Genomic DNA, 22,206 nt, shown 5'->3' on the forward strand with positions numbered 1-22,206 from the left:
CTTCCCCCAAAAGAAAAGGGGTAAAGGCAAATAATCCCCGATTTTTTTGTTGTTTTTAGTTAAGGATTTTCCCCTATTTTTTTAGGTTTATTGGTGGGTTTAAAAAAAATTGTTGTTTTCTCCCCAAAGGTTTGAAAGGAATTTTCGAAGAATTTTCTCCCTATTGTTCGCCCCCAAAATTTACTGCCCCGTATGTTTTTTTTGACTAAAAAGACATTTTCTTTGCCCCTTTTAAATCAGTTTGGGCTTCATGAAAAAATTTCAAAGGGGGGCACTGAATATAAATAAAAATTTTCATTTTCATTTTAAAACTACAAACAAAATCTTGGAATCTCATTGACCATTCTTGAATAAGTAAAAAAGATAAAGGGTCTTAAGAAATGGTTTTTCGTGCCTAAGTTTTTGATAAATTTTAAAACGTCATATTATGTACATAATGGGGTTTTTTAAACTTCGCTAATGGGAAATTTTTGAGTAGATTTGTTGGGGAAAAATGGTAAAAATTATTTTCAAACCCTCGTAAGGCTAAAATTTCAATAAATAATTGTTTTAATAAATTTTCGTCTTACTTTTTTAAAGTAATAAAATTTCGCTTTATTTAAAGCAAAAAATAACAAAAAACAATTTAGAAATTTAGATAATGGATCCATGAAAAATAATTTTTACTGATGGTAAATTTAAGTGTTATTAAATCGAGTGATTCAGAAATTCCCAGAGTTTATAAATTTTTAACCGAAAAAACTAATTATTGGGTACTTTTATTCTTGGTCCCCCAAAATCGTGTTTAGTCGTAAGCTGAGACATTGCCTTTTTTATAAATAAAAACCCCTCAGTTGTGGTACAAATTTGTTGGGGCTTGCCCCATTGAGGTTTTTACATAACTTTTTTATCGCCTGGTTTTTGGGAAATTTTTTTTGTTTCTTACTAAACCCTTTTACTCAGTACACTTTTAATGAGCATTTGAAAATGTATTTTATACATAAAAAGTAAGTTTTTTTCATTTTATTTATATAGGAAAAAAAAATCGAAATGTTTAAAAATTTGGTTTTAGGTTTTTTTTTGCAACCCTTTTTATTTTCAATACGTTTTTTTTTATAGAGGGGTCTTTAAAGGGGCAGTTTGGGAAAGACCATTCCAGTAGCAAAAAAAAAAATTTAAAATTTTAAAATTTAAAAAAATATATTACCAAGAATGTTTGATTCCATTAATTCAAAGTCCCCCGCTAAGAATTTTTTAATTAAAAAACAATTTTGTAAAATTTTAAAAACCGGAATCAAATTAATTTTTTGTTTTTTTTTTTTTTTTTCGGGAAAAATTTAAAAAACCCCTTTTATTTAAGGTAATGACAACATTTTTTACTAATTGTTCTAATAAAGAAGAATTATTTTTGGCGATAAAACATTAATAAAAAAATTGTTGTTGGGGATTAAATTGCGTTGATGTTTTGAAAAAAAAAAATTTACTTCGCCCAAAAAATTTTTAAATGCCATTTAAATCTTAAACAACTTTCATTACTTATAATTTACAATAAACCCATTTAATTTTAATTATAAATTTTTAAAATCTATAAATTTAAAATTTAATAAAAATGTTTTTGGCGAGAAGAAATGCTTAAATACAAAATGAACTTCTCCAATCATAACAGTCAATTGTTTACATTAGCAGAAATACATCACGTTACTTAGTGTGGGTTGAAAGACCTAACCAACACAAATTAATACAATATTGGCTACAATACCAAAGATATCTGATGAGAGAAAAAATTTTGAAAATGATTCAAAATTCAATGTCTTGAACGTTTTGTCCAAAATTAAACATTAAATTTAAAGTTTTTAAAAAATTTAAGTTTCGCGTAATCAACATTAAAATCACACTTAAAGCCACTTTTCATATTTGCTTAATACAAACGGACAATAGGAGGCCAAATGTATAAAACTCCAGATAAACATATTGTTTTAAGAAAAAAATAAAAAAAGTGTATGTTTAATATTATTTTTTAAATTATAAACTCTGTAAAGAGAGACTAGTATTTATAGTTTGATGTGTTATGTTTTATAGCCAGGATGAACCTTTGTTTTGAGCAACTTTTTATGTAAATGCAATGGATTAGATTAATTGATTTTTGAAAACAAAAGTTTTTATTAGAGTTTTCGAAATAGCGCGTGCATCAGAACTCCATTAAAGATTTTTCCAAGCGCTAAAAGGATCCAAGAAACAAACGACAAGTTACACACGACTATTGCCCATCTTTAAACATTGGTTTCAACTGTCTGAAAAAAAAACAACAACTCTTGTTCTACTGGAACAATAAACAAAATAAACAAATATTTAGAAATTGATCTTGATAAAAGTCGGTCAAATAATAATATTTTATTTTTGCAGTCTCGCTTTGTGTTGGCTATAATGTTGCTTTTTCTTAAGTAACATCTAAAACAATGAATATGTTTACAATGCAACAGACTATAATGAAATAAAATCATTAAAAAATAAAAATATGGTATCGTTTAACCGTCATCATGCAACATGTTTACAAACATAATAATGAAAACAAACATGTTTTTCCTTTATTGTGTAAAGAACAAATAAGAAAATACTATCTTATATTTTATCGACAACTTCATGTGCCAGTATGTCATCTGAGCTAAAACGCTTTGATATTTATGTTTTATTTGAAATTATTTTTTTATCTCGATGACTACACTATGCGCTATTAAAATATGTTAAAGAAACATACATAGAATGATTTAATTGAGACTTAGCAGTATTAATCACCATGATTTCATTATTCATAGTAATGTATATAAGTAAATATATATTTAAAAACATAATAATTGAAAGTCACATTTGCGATAAATATTTTTCATTTTGCGTAAAACAAATATTCAGCATTGGTTACAGTAGATATTTATTTCATTTATGAGCGAAACTGAAATATGGAGATAATTGTTAAAGCAAAACGTACATAAAAAATATCTTCTTTTTTTTATAAAAAGTTTTTAAAAAGCCCATTTTTTTTTGATTATACATATATATAGTTATATTTTGAATAATATTTTTCTTTAAGATTTCGCTTTGTTGATGTTAGTATGTAAAAAACCTTTTTGGGTGTTTATAAAAAGTAAAAGATACAAATACTTTTTGTTACCCAAAATTAAATTTTTTGAATTTTCTTTCTTTAAAGCATGTTGTTTAATTTTTATTTTCATCCCTTTACCCATAAAAAAAATTAAAATTATTTGAATTTTCTTAAATTGTTTCGAGATAATACCCCGAGACATATTTAAAATTGTAGTTACTTCAAATTCATAGCAAACAGAACAAAATCAAAGTAAATTTAGGTTCCTAATATTAAAAAGTGTTGTAAAATATAAATGTTCGAGGTATTTGAGTTTCAAATTTGCTTTTATTTCGCATACTGATTAAATCTCAATATTGCTTTGACGACCTTTTTTTCCTTGTGATAATGAAAACAATAATTATTATGGATATTTACCATACATACATTGTACTAATACTGGCGGTTATTATAGAAATTGTTAAAAATAAGGATGGAACAGTAAGTATTACCATCCTTGTTAAATTTCGAAACCTTTTCTTATCAAAATCAATAAATTGATGTAATATGTAAAAAGAACGGTGCTGACATTCTTGAAACTCACGGATTCATATTCACGAATTCACATTTTGCAACCTTACGAATTCCCGATTTCTACATGCAGCAGTTTGTTTGTTTGGATTTTTACGGCACGTCAACACATAACTGGCCATATCGTGCCGACTGCTATAATAGGCTTAAAATGTTATGTAAAACTTTGTAAATGACAATAGACATGAGCCAATTAGATCCTAGAATACAAGTTTATCTCTTTCAAATAATCAATGATTTTTTTGGATGGAATTGTATTAAAGAGTTTTTTGTGAATTTACAGATAAAAATTATTACGGGCCTGTGAAAAATAATCATACATTCAAAATGACATAAAATTTTTCATTAAACCTAAAGAAAGGGGCCTGTAATTTGTGAGGTGTAGAGTGGGTAATTGTTTAGTGGGGAATTCTTTGAAAATCCACGGATTATCTTTCCGCAAATTCACATTTTCAACCTACGAATTCACGATTTCAAACATGATGCCAGAATAAACAATTTGCCTTTCAACGCTAATTTAAATATTACACTTATATTCACAAATCACGATTGCCCTTCCCATAAGTCAAATTTCATTTTAATCCTTTTTAACTTTCATCTTGAATTTGCAAAGTTGAATCGTAAAATTTTGGATTCCCTGAAAGGTGAATTCATTAAGTTGAAATCGTGGAAATCTTGAAGTTGATATCGTGCATTTGTGAAGTTGACTCGTGAAATTGACACAGCGAAAAGAAACCGCGGCTTCTTCTTAACAATTAAATGACAAAAAGTAATCGTTATGATAGCAAATTAAATGATAAAATTACCGTAACCATTACATCTTAAGAAGCATTTACATTTGGGAAATACCTCAATGCAATATTCATATCTATTTATATTTTATACATGTTGTATATGTACATTGATATAAAATAAATGGTTTTATTATATGATCTAAATATATGATCTAAATATATGATCTAAATATAGCTGCAATCTCATTGGTCCAAAAATAGTCAACAGAAACTTTTTATAAAATCATATTTACCTGGGTATTGTTCATATTCAAAGGGGCCTGAATAGGAAATTTTCCCAGTTCAAAAAATAGATTGAGAACTCCATATTCAATGATCATACACCGTAGACTATTTTAATTATCGTGTTAAAATAAAAAATAATAATGTTGCATTTTTTCTTTATGGATACATATATATTTTCCGAATTAAAATATCATTATTTACAATAATATTAAAGGGCTACCAGCAAATGATGAAATACACTTTAAAATTTTTGTAATGGCGTAGCGTCTTCGCAGGCAGTCTTTGAACGCCTAAAAAACATGCGTCTTTTTTAAAACGCGCTTCAACGAGGCAAAATTTTGTACATTGTATATAAGGGTTGTACTTTCTGTAATTTTTTTTTATTTCTGAGCCTATTTCATAATAATAAAACAATTAAATTGACTAGTAATTTCCATTCGAAAATATGATGTGATTTCACCAGCAGAAAGTTATTTGACCTACCGAAGACTAAAATGTCATCCTGCAAGTGAATATAAATCATATTCAATGGCTCACTTGGTCAATAATTGTAATAATATTTGTAGGTTTTTTAAATATTAAATATGTTTTATCGAAATTATAGCATTAAAAACAATGAATCATAAAACGCACTTCTTTTCCCTTCACGCATGTCTTGTATACAGTTCCATGCTTGGCATAGTTCTCGATTGTACATCTATAGAACTGCTGCCCAAGAGCAAGTTTTCTTTCCCTTCCTACCCTTTGAGGCTAAATATTTCCTCACGTGCTGCATGCAGTTTCTGTGTTAGTTTTGTTGGAGACCATCGTTCCTTTGTTCCTTGATTACTGTTTCTGTTGGTTGATTTTACTGACATATATTACGGACTGTTTCTATCAATTGCTCCTTAATTTGTTTGTTATCAAGTAAATGTTTGACGATGGCTTTTAAAGAGATATGTCAAGAAACGTTTGTTGTCAAATATTTTAAAGGGTTAACCATGTTTTTTTATAGACACATTTTATTTTATTCAACGTTCGTCTTTGATAGACATGCTTTTATATAATTATCATAATGTATTGTCAACGTTAGTTATTGTAATATTTTCAAATAGCAACCAACATAATATAATAAGTTATATCGTGTCCCAAAATTCCCTTCTGAAATTTTAAGGATACATAATTTATGTGAAGACTTTTAATATGATATGGAATCACAAAGCATGTCTGTTTGAGTCTTTGAACATGAATATCTTTAATGGCATGAACTTTGTATTACAAGCTCCGCATCATTATCATATTAATAAGTTAATCTAATTGTTTGCGGCATTCAGCAGTTTTGCATAATACCGTAATAAAATTTCTATATATGTACTGCGTTTTTCATTACTTATACTAGAATCATCAAACTCATTTTTTTCTTTGAAAATGTGGCGTGATATGACGTAGTTTTCAGAGAGATTTCAAAGTCATTGAGCTGTATTTATAAATGCCAACAAAAATACACTTTATAATATGAATACATACTGATATAAAAAGTTCAGTCTACAAGCTGATATAAAGATTAAATTTGAGCATTAATTTTAGAGTCACGGTGTAAAGATTATATAAACAGTTCAGCAATGAAGTTAGTTAATGTATTTTTAAATTAAGAATTTTATTTATACTTCTAAAATTGGAGATCTTACAAGGGGACAAATAAACGTTAATTAAAGTACCAATAAAATGTAAACATTGCATGCAATATACTTTGAAAATATTTTGATTTTGCCAAAACGAGTTTGAAAGGAAAATACTATGAACCAGTTACTAGCGATTCCGTAGCTTCATAATTTAGTTAGTATAGTTATAATCGTTATGTTGTATTTCGGTTTCGTTTTAATAGTGCACAATGGATTTATGCATTAAAATTTTGAATTCTGCTTAAGACGTTGACTCTAGTTTCGTCTATGAACTATTACAAAATAATTTTGAATACTATTTGCCTGGATATAACATCATTTTGTATATTGATATATGGTCACTTTTATATTATACTGTTCAAATGAAGTGATATTCAGGTTTTCGTTTTTTATATAGGTGGGGGTATTCGCTTTTTACCATAGAAAAATTGACAAATATTTCTCGATTTGATAAACACAATTCTTACGAAATATTAGTTTAGAGCGCTTTTTGCCAGGATATAACGGTATGTTTCAGCTAGTGCACTAATTTGACTTACTAGCAGACATAGATAGAGAAATTTTAAGAATTCATAGGGTTTTGAACCTCTTATAATAACCAGCTTAATATATTTATGTATTGTAAGTTTGTTGACATTCTGCAAATATATACTTGCAAATGGACAAAATACAGACTCCTTAGATCTTTGAATAAACCAATTTACAACCATCTTGATAATGGAAGTATGGTATCACTGTTTTCTGTCATTGGTGTTATTGACATTGTGTTGAAGAAATGCGTATACTTGTAAATGATCAAAAAATCCCACTTAGTCTCTAAGTTTATAAAATGTATCGTAAATATTCATAATATGTTCAATGCAAATTGTGCAAATTTTTTATTATATTATTGGATTATTAAAAGGAGAAATAAAACCCGATTATAAATGTATCGGGGGAAAGTAATAAAGATTTAAAGATCTTCCAGTTGTGGATGTTACTAATTTTAAGTAAAAAGGGACAGTGAAAAAAGCATTTAACTTAAAAACTCATTGTAGTGTTGTTTCTTGTTTAAGGGTAAGTAATAAATTAGTAATAGGCATTTTGAAAGACAAATTACTCCCTTTTTAGCTCAAACCTGAAGATGGCTCAGGGGAGCTTTTAGGGATGATGATTGTCCGTCGTCCGTCGTCCGTTCACAAATTTAAGTTGTTAACACTCTAGAAGGTCGCAATTTTTTGCCACAATCATCATCAAAACTTGGCCAGGATACGTTATTCTAGTTTGTCATAGTCGGATGATTCGAACATGGGTCATTTAGATGAGAAACTAGGTCACAAGAGCAAAAATAGAAAAAACCTTGTTAAACCACTCTAAGAGGTCACATTTTTGCCTCATCATCATCCAAACTTGGTCAGGATGTTTGGACTAGGTGATAGCTTCAAATGAGTTCGAACATGGGTCATCTCGGATGAAAAAAGTAGGTTCACCGGAGCTAAAAATAGAAAAACCTTGTTAACACTTCTACGCGGGTAAACATTTTTTGCATTAATCATCATCAAACTTGGTCAGGGATGCTTATCTATATGATAGCTCGGATGAGTTTGAACATGGGTCATTCTCGGATGAAAAAAAGTAAGGTCAAACCCGGAGCTAAAAATAGAAAAACCTTGTTAAAACCCTAAGCGGTCAACATTTTTTTGCATCAATCATCATCAAACTTTGGGTCAAGATGCTTGTCTAAAGGGAACGCTCGCATGAGTTCCGAACATGGGTCATCTCGGATTGAAAAACTAGGTCACCGGAGCTAAAAATAGGAAAACCATGTTAAACACTCTTAGAGGTCACAATTTTTGCCTCAATATCTTTAAAACTTGGTCGGATGTTTGTCTAGGTGATTAGCCTGCAGATAAGTTCGAACATGGGTTCATCTCCCGGATAAAAAGTAGGCACCGGAGCTAAAAAATAGAAAAACTTTGTTAACACCTCGCAGTCACATGTTTGCATCAATCATATCCCAAACTTGAATCCACGTGCCTTTTCTAGGTCTAGCTTCGAATGAGTTCGAAACATGGGTCATTCTCGGGATGAAAAAGTAGGTCACCGGAGCCTAAAAAATAGAAAAACCTTGTTTAACACTCAGTGGTGAAATTTTAACTCAATTGTCATCAAACTTGTTTCAAGGAAATTTGTCTAGGTTCATTGCCTTTGGAAAATTAAATCGAACAGGGTATTCGGATGAAAAACTTAGGTCACAGGAGATAAAAATAGAAAAAATCTTGTTAACATCTTGTGGGCTACTGTTTGAATCCAAAAATTCTGTAAATGGTCTGAAAAATTTGTTTTGATGATTTCTAAGTTCAAGTTTCGAACAAATTGGGTTCATTCTTTGGATTGCAAAACTATTCACAGCGCCCAAAATAAAAATGGAAAAAACCCTTGTTATCATTCTAGTGGTGCAAATTTTCGACTCAAATTATCATCAAAACTTTGGTCAGGGATGCTTGTTAGGTTAAATTGCTGGAAATTGAAGTTAAGTAATTCCGCAGTGAAAATTAGGTCACCGGAGCTAAAAATAGAAAAAATCTTGTTTAACCACTCGAGTTGCCTCCTGTTTTTGATCCAAGTACCTGGAAAATTTGGTCTGAAGTTGTTTTGATGATTTCTTAGGTCCCAAGTTTGCAATATTTGTCACCTTGGGTAAAAAAACTAGTCTGCGACTGCTCAAAATATTGATAAATTCTTGTTAACACTTTAGTTGGTCACATTTTTGACTCACCTGTCCTGAGACTTGGTCCCAGAATGGTTGTCTAGGTAATTGTTTGGGATGAGTTTGATAAGCAGGTGAGAATCTAGGGCCACATGGCCCTCTTTTTTCATTTTATTACTGCCGAGTTGGTTACTTATGAAACTATTATCAAGGGATAATTTCAAACTTTATCATTAATAAATTTTGGCGTTAATTATGGTGAAATTTTTTTTTTATATTGTCATGGGACCGACAAAAGGCCCCAAACTAATTGTACTGCAAAACCTTACCCAAAAAATGCCTAAGACATATTGCTATGAATATTATTGTTTTAATCGATAAGCCCTTGACTGACTTTTATTTTATCAAATACAACGAAAACTTTTCAAGCAAACACAATGATGGGTTATAGACAAGAGCCCCAACAGCAAAATTACATCGTAATAGGCTTCTGGTACCAATAAATCAGCAAATAAATAGTTTTTCCCTGGTTTCTTTGTTTAGGTCTTCGGCACCCGCACACCACTGCAGTATATGTAATTATGGCCGACGAAAACTGAGGGAAAAAATTATTTATTTTTAACGTCCCGGTAAAAAACCTAATTTCCCCAGGGTTTCCAAACTATCTTCACCTCTGGAGCTAAAAGAAATTACAAAAACTTGAAGTTATTATAATTTGACCCTTACAATCAGAGCGCGCTGCATTTTTATGCTTAAAACCATGAACGGCTCAGCCCAATGGTACTTTCGATATTCATATTGTCATCGACCTTGAATTTTTTTTAAGTAATTTATAAGATACAAACGTGTTTGGAATCATAAAGTGCCATTTCTGCCTGTAATATAAAAAATTAACTTTTCAAGGATATTTGTTTTATTAACTAGTGTGATTGAAAGGTATAAATTGAAGTCCTACAAGCCAGAACAGTATTAGGGAAATATGGGTTCTTTTAATAGCCCGGTTAGTAGATTAAGAACATATTGAGAATTCTTTCAAAATATATCGTCTAGAAACCCTTTTATGCAAGAATAGAAAAGTTTCTAGTTAAAAATTTTTGTTGTTTAAATAACCTTTAAAATTTAACATTAAAGCACATGTCTGATGCTATTTTTCAATAACTGCTAAATACAAACGTTGGATATACGTTTTGCCAATTGCAATTGACAAGAGGAGAACTGCTTAAGGGAAGTCGTGTTTGCTACATGATGGCATTTACTTCAAAGCCACAAACACCGTCAGTAACTGTATATTCATATATTTTCATGTACAATAAAGTATTTGTATTGATTTTTTACGGCGCACGAACAGGCCATATGGGCAGAAACAAAAGATGATTTTGGTATCCCTAGTACAAATTTATTACGTTAGTGTTCTTATCACTAAAATAATATATCAATCTTTTCAATATTCTAATATTTAACTAAATCTCTTTGTACCAAACTCCTTTTAGGCCCTTTTTATATTTGGCGCAGTATGACTAGTAATGTGTCGCCGTAAAAAAAACAAACAATGATAAACCCTCCTACGTCAACATAACCAACAGAAATACGTCCGTTTATTCAATAAGCAAAAATGTGTTTTGCTCGAGAAAAACCCACTTAAGTTATGTCATATCGAAACACCAATGCATTGGTTATATCTTATATCATATTTAAATTCCGTATATCTTGCCAAATTAGTCTAGCGTTCCAAAGATACAAGTTCTATGTCTTCGCTGTAAATGGAAAAAGTAATGAAAAGATAAATAACCTTTAAAGCTTTCAACAGGGAAGTCAGACACTTGACAATTTTGCATAAGCGCTGTTTTCCTAGCAACATAATTATGTCTTTGCAATTGAGATTTCATTTGTGATACTCTTACAAAGGGCCCAATTTCGTAACACATAAGATACTCTGTAATGGACCATCGCAGACCAAATACTTCTAGTGTGATTATAATGACGTCAATCAAATCTATAAATTAAAGGTAAAGGAAATGAATAATAATACACCAGAGTGAAACGTTTACATTTGTGTAACCATACAATAATTTTAAGTGGTTTTATTTTGTTAATATGTCTGTCGAAATCAATGTCTTTAGAGAGAAAATAGAGTTTATATGTTAATATATTTTTCAGCTTTCGGAAGACTGGTAAGTTCGACTATCTGCTGTTTGTGGACGCATACGCTTGTAATGCATAAGAACACTTTGATATACATTGTATAATTAGTTAAGATATATTCACATACATATACATGTAGTACTAAACTAATCGCACGCAATTGCGTTGACGGATAATATGATCACGTAAATATTTTGTGAAAAAAATGAGATTGTTACGGTGAAGAACGTAAGCATGTTATTAAACTTCTTAGTTTTTAGTTACAGAACACAAACACTACCATTTCTATCATATAGATGCCAATCGGGAATCTAGAATTGGAATATGAACTCACGTATGTTGTTTTTTGCATATTTGACAACATTAACTTACTGTTTGCAATGCTTCCGAAGGAATTCCCTTTTACAAGATTTTAACAAGTTTTAGCATAGTTACCATAAACGGATTTTAAAAGCAATAAATTCCAAAGGTGAAACAAAACATCAAGTACGATAAAATATTAGGGCATGTAGTAAAGCGAAGAATGAGTTCCATTTTTATACTAAATGTGCGATCTAAAAGCGAAACATCGTAGCATACTACAACGCACAACAATTACAGTGTTATTCTTTGATTAGCAGGTCTTGTCTAATACCTCTACCGCAATAATAGCATTTATATGTTCTTAACGTCTGCTGGTTATTGTTGTAGTGTAATGTCATTTCATTAATTTAATCAAAATACAATAGGTGCCTAGGAATACACAACTAGCTAAAATCAAGTATGTAGATGTTTTAAGACATATCATCGTAATATTATTATTTTCTAATCACAGCTGTGTCATTGATTATATACAAATTGTTGGTGAAATGTCTCTCAATCTGTTAAGATATTGAATAGTCAAGAAATAATTACTGTGACATTGCATTTTCTAAAACCCTTTCAGTGACACAGACTTCTTCCAAGGATGAGGCAAATTATTGATGTATTTATTTAAAAAACAATCAGTTAAATATATAAGTGAATGCACTTGATTCGACTTTTTTTTCACTCTGCACAGAGACAAAAAGGAAAGAAGCATATATCAAACTGAAAAGAAGAAAAAATAGGAAACTTAAATATGGCTTTGGAACAAAGGTATATACTGATATATTAAGCGATGTTATATGTAAAAATATAGAAAAAAAGGGATCTCTCTCGGAATCAACAAATCATCAAAATGACACGAAAACTTCAAACTATGTGTGTCTGTTCGTGAGAAATAATGTCAAAATCAACATCTCTACTACCCCTTGTAATTGGCTTGAGCGGTATTTTTAGTTCATTAAATTAATTATTTATAGTGAGACACATGTCAATGAAATATAGTGAAGAATAAATATTGTGCCAAAACTTCAAATATTTATATTTTATACTCGTTGATTTGACTTATTAAAGATTATATTGGTATCAAAGCAATATTCGCCGGTTAATACGATGAAATTAGGTTATGAAATAGTTAACTTGATAACGGAACACTGGCAAAGATTCTTTATCCCCTTAAAATCGACGACAAAAATATAATTATGCTTGTAACTACTTTTATAATGATTCATTTACGGTAATTTATACCCCAGGTTCAATGTTGAATCCATAAACAAAAACAAAACAGGCACATCACTACCTCATTATAGAATTAAAGTTAAGTCAGAGGTGTTCTATTTCAAAATGTGAAGTACTGTATAAGTGATTAATTTTTCCGACGTGGAAATATTTGCCATTTTTGCGAATTGAATGTATAAGCAAATATTTCACCGCGCAAAAATTTTTCTTTTGAGGCAAACTTTCTTTTATTATTTGAAAACAAGTTTTCAAACAGCATCTTACATGAATAAGTTTTACTACGGAAGCTTATCATGATTAATACGTAATACATAAAACATTCCTTGAAGACGTAATGATTAATACGTAATACGTAGAAGTTTTTAATCATTGCAAAAAATCTTTGATGAATTACGTGAGCTATTTGTCAATGCAAGTAACGCCTTTGCGTCTTACTAAATATTTCAGCAAAGTCGTGAAATCAAGAAGTTTCAACAGGATTTTGTCGAAGAGACAAACGCTTCAAGCATATCGAGAAAAATTCAGTTGCAATGCCTTAAAGCTTCTCATCTTTGTCACACACATATATTGTTTCATTAAAGCATTAAAGCAGTTCTGTTAAGACCAAACTTGAAGCAAGAAATCAATCTCAGAACCTGAACAGTAAAAAACGGAAACAGTTAGTGAGATGTTTTGAGCTAAGTCGACTTATTTTTATTAGCATTGATAAGATATTTTTGCATTTCGCAATAAAATGTACTGACAAAGATGAGAAGCTTTTAGGCATTGCAACTGCAATTAAATAGAATTATGGCAAAAAATATCTTACTTTGAGTTTCACCTGTTTACTCACTATACACTTGGATGGGCATAATATCACTTTAAGGAACAATAAACCACAAATCTATTTATTGCTTTCAAAACAATGACGATATCAGATAATGAAAATTGAATTTTAGGCCTTTGAAATCGTTCAAAACATAGTATATTGAAACTCATCTCAAATCTTTAATAGAAAATCATTTCCCAAGTGTCTTAGGATGATTGAATTATGTCAGTCGCGTTCTACTGAATACGAAGATTATTTTTTAACGTATATTATTCATTCAGTAGACTTTTCAGGTCTTTCGAAAAAGAAAACATTTTAAAATTGAATGCCTGTTTTGACAATATTTATAGACAAGATAAACAAAAGTCTGTACTCAGCAATTCATATTTGATTTGCAGCACCAACGTGAGAAGGTAAGCGTACAGATTTCAATTGAGTATTTCTTAAAGGCCCACTATGCCTAAAAAACTATATTTTTTATTTTTCAAAAGCTGTTTAATTATTGTACGCGTTTATAAACAGTTTCGAAAAAAATTACTCATTGACCGTATGGCCGATCAATATTGCTTTATTTACGTTTAGTCAATTAGAACAGTATTTATAATAGGGAAATAATACTATCATTTTGCATGGAAATCAAGAATCTAATTAAATACCTTTATTACAAAACTGGTTCACATTTACCATTATTTTTCCATTACCGTTATTTAGTCCATTTTAACTAAATATTTAAGTAATCAAAGTTATCTTTTTTCTACAATAGAAAAAAATCAATTTCATTTCTGGGCATAATATGTCTTTAATCAATTGAATTATTCGCGAGAAACAATGAGTTTATCCGTAAGTAAATCTGACTACATTTAAGGGAGCATCGCATATCATGAGAACATATTATTATCTTTATTATTATGCTATTATTTGTGTGACTGTGATCATACAAATAACATTTTAGGGATATATTATGTCCATTCAAATGAACATGTAAAATTGTTTTCCGCATTCATGAGTTATTAACAACCCACGTAGATGTTGCAGGCAATCGTTATTGTTGCAATATATTATGAGTCCTTTTCACTGTAGCATTTAAATAACATAATATTAACGAACCTGGTGTCATGTTTTGTTCTAAACATTATGTCTGTGTAAAGAGACCGGTTTATTTATTTTGAAAAAAAAAAACCTTATCCGGGGCAGTCATTATGGTCATGCTACAGGTCCGTTAATTATTTATCCAAAGTGACAATGTTTTAAAAGTGTAGGATAAATTTTCTTAAATGAATTATCAATAATAAAATAGTAGATAATGGAAGTATTTATTTTCGTAAACTAAGAACTATCGCTGAATGCGATTCATCACCCCCAACCAATGTCCTTGACAGAAGACGACTCGGAAAGGTGGTTACGAAAAATTACTTTATAGGCACAAATACATAAAAAGAAATTATCTCTGGTGACAAAAATACAAATTGTACAGGTAATAGTATAAATATATATTGTCAAATCATATTCGGAACAGTTACAAATAACCTTTCTTTTCCCAATGTACTAAAAAAACAAAAGAAGTGAAGTTAAGAAAAAAGAATGCAATTAAGAGTGAAAAAACTTTGCATACTGAGCTTACTTGTGACCCTTCATATATTATATAGTTTCAAGTGAATATCTGTTGTAGTTTCAGAAACATTTAAGTATTATTTGCTATATTGGAACATTTTCTAAGCCTAAAAGGGGCATAACTTGTGTCAATTAAATTGAATTGTAGAATTTTCGTCATCTGAGCTTGCTTGTAACCATTCATATAAATTTTAAGTTTCAAGTAAATATCTGTGATAGTTTAAGAAAAATTATAGTAAATAAATTTAAAGCCAAAAAAATGGACTTAATTTAGTCAAAATACAATACAAAGTTATCCCCCACTTTTTTAGTTTTGAAACTTGACCTGCATATCTCACTTGCGAGTTTCAAATGATTATCTGTTCTAGTTTTAGAAATATTCAAGTACATGTTAATATTTCAGAACATTTTCAAAGTCAATTTTTGACCTTCAAGTGGCCTTGACCTAAAGCTGGCACATGGTAAGATCGGTTCTGCACATTGCCCAGTTGAGGTGAACATTTGAGTCAAGTTTGAAGAAAATTCTTCCATTAGTATAGAATTTATAGAGCGGACACGACATTTGATCGAGTATTGATTGTTTGTAAATTTAAAGAATTAAAAAGGGGCATAATTTTGTCAAAATGCAATACAGAGTTATGAAACTTAACCTGCATATCTTACTTGTGAAACGTCACATATCTTTTAAGTTCAAGCAAATACTTGTGCTAGTTTCAGAAATATTTAAGTACATGTTAAAATTAAAGAATATTTTCTAAGTCAATTTTTGACCTCAAAGTGTTGACCTTGACCTTTAGCCGGCAAAAGGGAAACATTTGGTTCTGCACAATAAACCTTGTTGAGGTGAACATTGAGCCAAGATTGAAGAAAATCTTTCAATTTAGTGTAGGACTTACAGAGCGGACACGACATACTGTCTATTATTTGATTGTTTATATTATTGACCTTCAAATTGTGACATTGACATCTAGCTACACATAGGCAAAATGGGTTCTGCACATCCCCTTGTTTATGGTGAACATTTGAGCCCAAGTTTGACGAAGAAAATCCTCCAACTGGTATAGGATTTATAGAGCGGACAACAATAATGGAGACGGACGGACGGACCGACGCGACAAAAGCGAATCCATAATAGCCCCCCACACATTTTTTTGGTGGGGGTATAAATATGCAATAAGGGAAATTGAATGACTTAACCCAGGCGCCTTTGGGTTTTGGCAATTGGAGGAGGGGACTGATTTCAAAAAACTGTCTCAAATTGATTGATTAAGAATGTCGTGGAATTTCATTCGACTTCCTTGGAGGAATCAAAATAATTCTTTTATTAAGCTGAACATATTAAAAATGTGTTTCAGGATACATTACGGATACTTTTTAAACAAAATACAAATGAAATAAAATAAATAAACATGAACAGATTCATAAAAAAAATCATGCAATAACTAATGTGACGTCTTTCATTAAAAAAGACATCCAAGAACTAAAATTGAAAAATATTACTTCTAAGTTTTATAAAGCATGTTTTGTGAAACATGTATATGGAGGAAAACTTGTTATAATAGCGCCTGCTCGCCTGATTGTACATGTTTCATTTTAATATATCTCGATGTGCGCAGGTTTCGTGCAAATTAACGCTAAAATAATGACAAAGTTCAATTAGAAAAGCGCTCGCGTTTACATAAGTGGCTAAGCTGAATTTGAGACAAATCCATTGAAACATGCGTCATTTAGTGTGATAATGAATGTTGATGAAATAACTAATTTGTAAACCGCCCTGATGATATATTTTTTGAAATCTTTGATAGAAATGCAATTTCCATAAATGGACTTTCAATTTCATCAAATTTAAAGTCTTTCCCTTCATGGAATACAAAATTCGACTTTAATAATTACGAAGAACAAATAGGTCATTAGAAACACCATGTTGAACAGGACAAAACGAAACTATCTACAGTAAATGGTTTTATAGAAGCAATTATAACTTTGTTAATTAAATTCATTTTTTTTAAAATGTCCCCTTATACATGAACTGAATATCTTATCAACAAAATATTTTTCTGTTAAGATTCTTCTGATAAAAACTAAACAAAAGATACATTTAACTTAATTCGAACAATTGAAAACTAGGGTTTACTCTTTTTTCCTTTTTTCTGTTAATAATAAACTATTACTGTACCAAAATCGAAATGCTTTTCATCCTTTACAAGAAATGTCTGTTAATGTTTACCATTTAAATCTTGTAAAGGAATATCATATTAAATTAATAAAACAGTTGATCGTTTGTCCGAAATTCTATACAGTTTTTTTAAATTTTGGTCAGCTTTATATGGGAAATTATCAAAACTATGCATGATGGCTATGAAATATTTATAAACTGTGTTTGTAAGTACCAGTATTCGGATAACGTTTTATATACAAAGTCAGTGTTATTTTACTTTCACTTTTGATTTTCCAGTTCTAGTTTTATACTGACGATATTGATATATAGGAAAATTGTTTAAACACCTTTTAACATTTTTGGAAAAGAAGTAATAGTATAAAGTTAAATCTAGGTTTCTAGTAAATGTATGGCTTAGGGTTAAATAGGAAGTACAATCTAGTTCTCTAGTAATGGTTTGACTGCTTGGAAAAAAATATGGATGGATGAAGAATAAGAGTATAGCCAAACAAATTTGAAATGTCTCAATTATTAATTTGCCCCCACCCCTCCACAAAAAAAAAATCAAAAACAAAACGTCGAAATGAGCTTGAAAGTAAGCCAGTATGCTGGAAGTATGCTCAATCAATTACACCACGTTTTGACTGACTTTAATTGTGACTTATTTATAATGCACAAATGAACAACAAATATTATAAACATTTTATTTATACTCATTTAAAATTATAAAAGTCAAAACATTTAAAGCTATATAAAATCAAGTAGTTTCAGTATAAGAATTTATGTAAAATAAAAAAAAATCTTTAATAATATAAAACAAACAATAAAAACTATGTTAGAGTCATTAAGCTAAAAAATTCAGATAAACGATATGTAAAATCCTAAAATCTCCAAATTTTTCATATACGGGAAAAGTGAAAAAAGCTGCCTAACATTTTTCTCGCCTATTTATACACTTTGAATATTGAACCTAATAAGGACCAAACTTATTTGCGTCATTACTGACTAATCTCTCATGTAAAATGTTACAAATAGTTCTTAGTATTCATTATTCTAGCATAAAGTTGTTTTTTCCTTCTCCAAACCAACTTTTTAGCTTATAACCAACTTAACACAATCGCATGCAAACAGCCTTGATATTTGTGTGTATAAAACTTCATAGTTTGCTTCTTAGAACTTTATCAACATTCTTTTTAAACAATGTGTTATCAATGTGTACAAATGATACATTTTCACTTTTGTCTTTATTTTCTTAAAAATTTAAAATTTGTACTTTTTGAAATGTGCCAATATGAATGTAGACAAATTCGCGTTAAAGGTCTAAAAAGAAAATAGAAATGATTACTCTTGCTTTTGATGGAATTGCATATTCTATTTGGCTTTCAATTTGTCTGGAAGGTTTTCTGTAAACCGAACAACATGATCTGTTATGCATATAAATTGAATCAACGACAAGAAGACTATAAACACATTTGTGAACAAGACAGAAGGAAATCTGGATTTAGTTTAAATTATAACACACGCAACTGTCACTTATATGAGGTCTACTGATTCTAAAACGTATTGTGTTGCTGCATGACAGGTTTATGTGTGTAGTTCTGAGTCCTGTTGTTGCTTTAATTTGTAACATCCGAGGTTATCTAAAGATAAACTATGCTCCAATTCGATTGAAAATACTATTAATTGCTACACAATCTCTTTGTTAGTATGAAATATGCATGTTTTGATTTCACACGGGATAGCTATGCAATGTGTAAAACACACTATAGATAGGCACGATATCAATATATACCATTTAAAGAAACTGACATTTTTGTGAAGAAAAGACCAACATTGCTTGAAACTTAATAGGGATCGCAGCTTCCCATACATAGTAAGTTTATTCATTATTTTCGTCAAACTAGACATATACGGTAAGAGTTTTATATATTTCAATAAATTTCCATGATTAAAATAGTTTACTCAAAGATGAGCATAGCCATCTTACCTGTTTCGACGACGCCCTTTAACCTAAATTGTGTTTGTGTACCATAAAACTAAACCAAACAAACGAAATACAGCATCACAAAGATGGTGGACTAAGCGCCCGAATATAAATTTAATTTCTTTAAGTAATCAAAAATATCATAATATCTCATAAGGATGTACATTATACTAGAAGCTTCCGTATTTATATTTGTATCTATCGACGTGATATATCAATGCAACGAATTTGCTTTTCCTTTTAATCAAGTTAATGTACATGATTTAGCAGAGTTATACAATATCAATATCTTTGTTGATTGAGTACGATAATAACTTAAGATGCCAAAGATACATATCTAAGAATACATATTCATTTTACGATATATTTCCCCAGGATCGAATTTTTAAGGGTAATCTTCAGTAACTGTTTAAGTCAAAAATTCCAAACCAAAAAATAATATTAGACAGCTAAATTATTATAGTTCATTCAATTGATCAAATAAATACTTTACTTTCTCTAAATTGTTTAAAAAAAGGCAGATTGTTTCAAACCAAAACTATTTAATATGACAAAATCAAAACTTAGGTATGACCAATTGCTTGTATTTCTATTACGAAAAAAAAAAAAAAACAGAATGCCATTATGGCTTATACATTGTATATTCATTTGCAATACATTTTTAGCTTGTTATTTTTTATAATACTATTGTTTTTGAAGATCTTCTCTGTTTGTATCCTCTGTTTCAACGCTGATTTGACCATATTTGCCGTTAATATCTCGTCGGTTAAGGAGAATATAAGGTTCATTACGTTTATATTTTGAATCTAGAGATTGTTAGATGCTTGTTACCTGGAGAAAGTTGGTTAAATGATAAATAATTACTCAAAAAGTAGCAAAATGTAAACATATAAGTATTTTGATTTCCACATCAAAAACTAAATCACTATAACTGAACTAATAGACAAAACATAGATTTGTTTTAAAACGAATTCATATTCTTAAAGGAAACAAATATTCGGTTGGTGTATTTGTATTCTTTAAAGGCAAGCCATATTGTGTGAAAGTTTGTGACATGTTTTCCTCGCTACATAGCACCTTCACCAACCTTAATCCAAAGAAATATTTAGTTTCGTCAACAATATCTAAATACATGTTTTGATATCCTTTACACTGACTTTTTAGTTTAAGTTCAATGCAAAACTAGTTACATGATGCATTCAATATTTTGGATATTGGTTACAAACTGCTTGGACAGCTTAATATATGACACATTTTCTTATTTTCAAATGTAAATTTTGGTAAGTTGAAAGTCTCTTATTAATGAAAAAGTGTGTTCATACTTTAAACACTCAGCTTACACATGCCTTTTTGCATGTGATATTTTTAAACAACACCAAAAAAGGTATATTTATTACTTCGTTTATGATTAAGAAAAAAAAACAGGTTTCACATTTCAAAAACTTTTCAGGGATTTCATTTAATTCTTTTATATATTTAACCTAGTAGATGAAAGTTCTTACTTCTAAACAGGATGAATTGCCATAGTTGCAACATATAAGCAATTATCTTTTCTTCCATACTTTTTTTTCCAAAATGTAGTTCCTTCACTTATAAATCATCATGTGAATTAGTGAATTAGATCAAAATGGTAAAAAAATGATTTAATCCTACAAAAATGATTCTTTAAATAAAACATATAATTTGATCTATTCCTGCACAGAACGCACATGATTATGGCAATATCAACCGCGTTTGTATAAAATAAAATTATAGTTATCTTATACACGTTATACTGTGTGCCGTCACTTCTAAAAGCATTGTTTTCATGGCAACCATTAAGTAGGAGATGACACGAAAAGAGATATAAATTTCCAATAATTTTGAAGTAATAAGTTTGAAATATTGCTTTTAAACGTGGCCGAATCATGCAATAGACACTTTTTAATAGAAACATAGACGTCTACCTAGAAGTGCAGACGCATTTATATATGGATTTATGACTGATTTATGAATGTCTGATTCCACAAATTGATATTATAAATTCTAAAATTAGAAGGAAACCACGATAATAGATTGTAAATCGCTAAGACTATTGATGATATTATATACTATCTAGTCGTTTAGAAGGCATATATCCTTATTAGCAAAATTCACATAGTTATAAATGCATTGATATTTACATTACTCGGCTATAACTGTCTAGTCGTTTAAATGGCATACATCATTATTAACAAAATTCATATAATTATTAATGCATTAACATTAACATTGCTTAACAATACATAATACAGGACGCTAGCCATATCAATTTAATCGTATATTGAATTAAGTTTTTCGATATGTTGTTAATGAACTGCAACCGTTATGGAAATGGTTTATATTTGTACACAGGGTAATGTTATAATGAAGTAAAAGTATTTTGCTTTTTTAGTGCAAGACAATATACCAAAAGAACGACTTATTCTTTTGACATATGTACATTTTCCAAATGTGATGTTCCTTCAAATATATCTGAACATTGACGTTATTTCAGTGGCTGAATAAATGTTTAAATGGTTTTGTAGTTTGTACGTCGCAACAAATGAGTATGTTGTTTTTTTCTTCTGCATACAGTTATGTTTTCTTTGTTGACGTTCATGAAAATTGCCAACGTTATTGAAAATGGTATGAGACGTTCAAACAATATAAACCTGTTTTGGCGAAGTATTTGCATTATTGCTAAATGCAGATGAAATCCAAATACTGTCCATTACTGAATCTATAAGACTGTCTTGCTGTAAGACATACGTTCATATGCATATGCCTTCAAATTCATATTTTCTCGGATAACTTCAATTTCTCTAGAAGTTTCTTACAGCAAAATCTAATAATGGTATAATGTGATAAACTACTTCTTTGAAATCTTTTTGAAAACCGTTAAACCTA

The sequence above is a fragment of the Ruditapes philippinarum genome, unplaced genomic scaffold (assembly GCF_026571515.1).
Source record: "Ruditapes philippinarum isolate M1 unplaced genomic scaffold, ASM2657151v2 ctg906_1_1_1_1, whole genome shotgun sequence".
Taxonomy (NCBI): domain Eukaryota; kingdom Metazoa; phylum Mollusca; class Bivalvia; order Venerida; family Veneridae; genus Ruditapes; species Ruditapes philippinarum.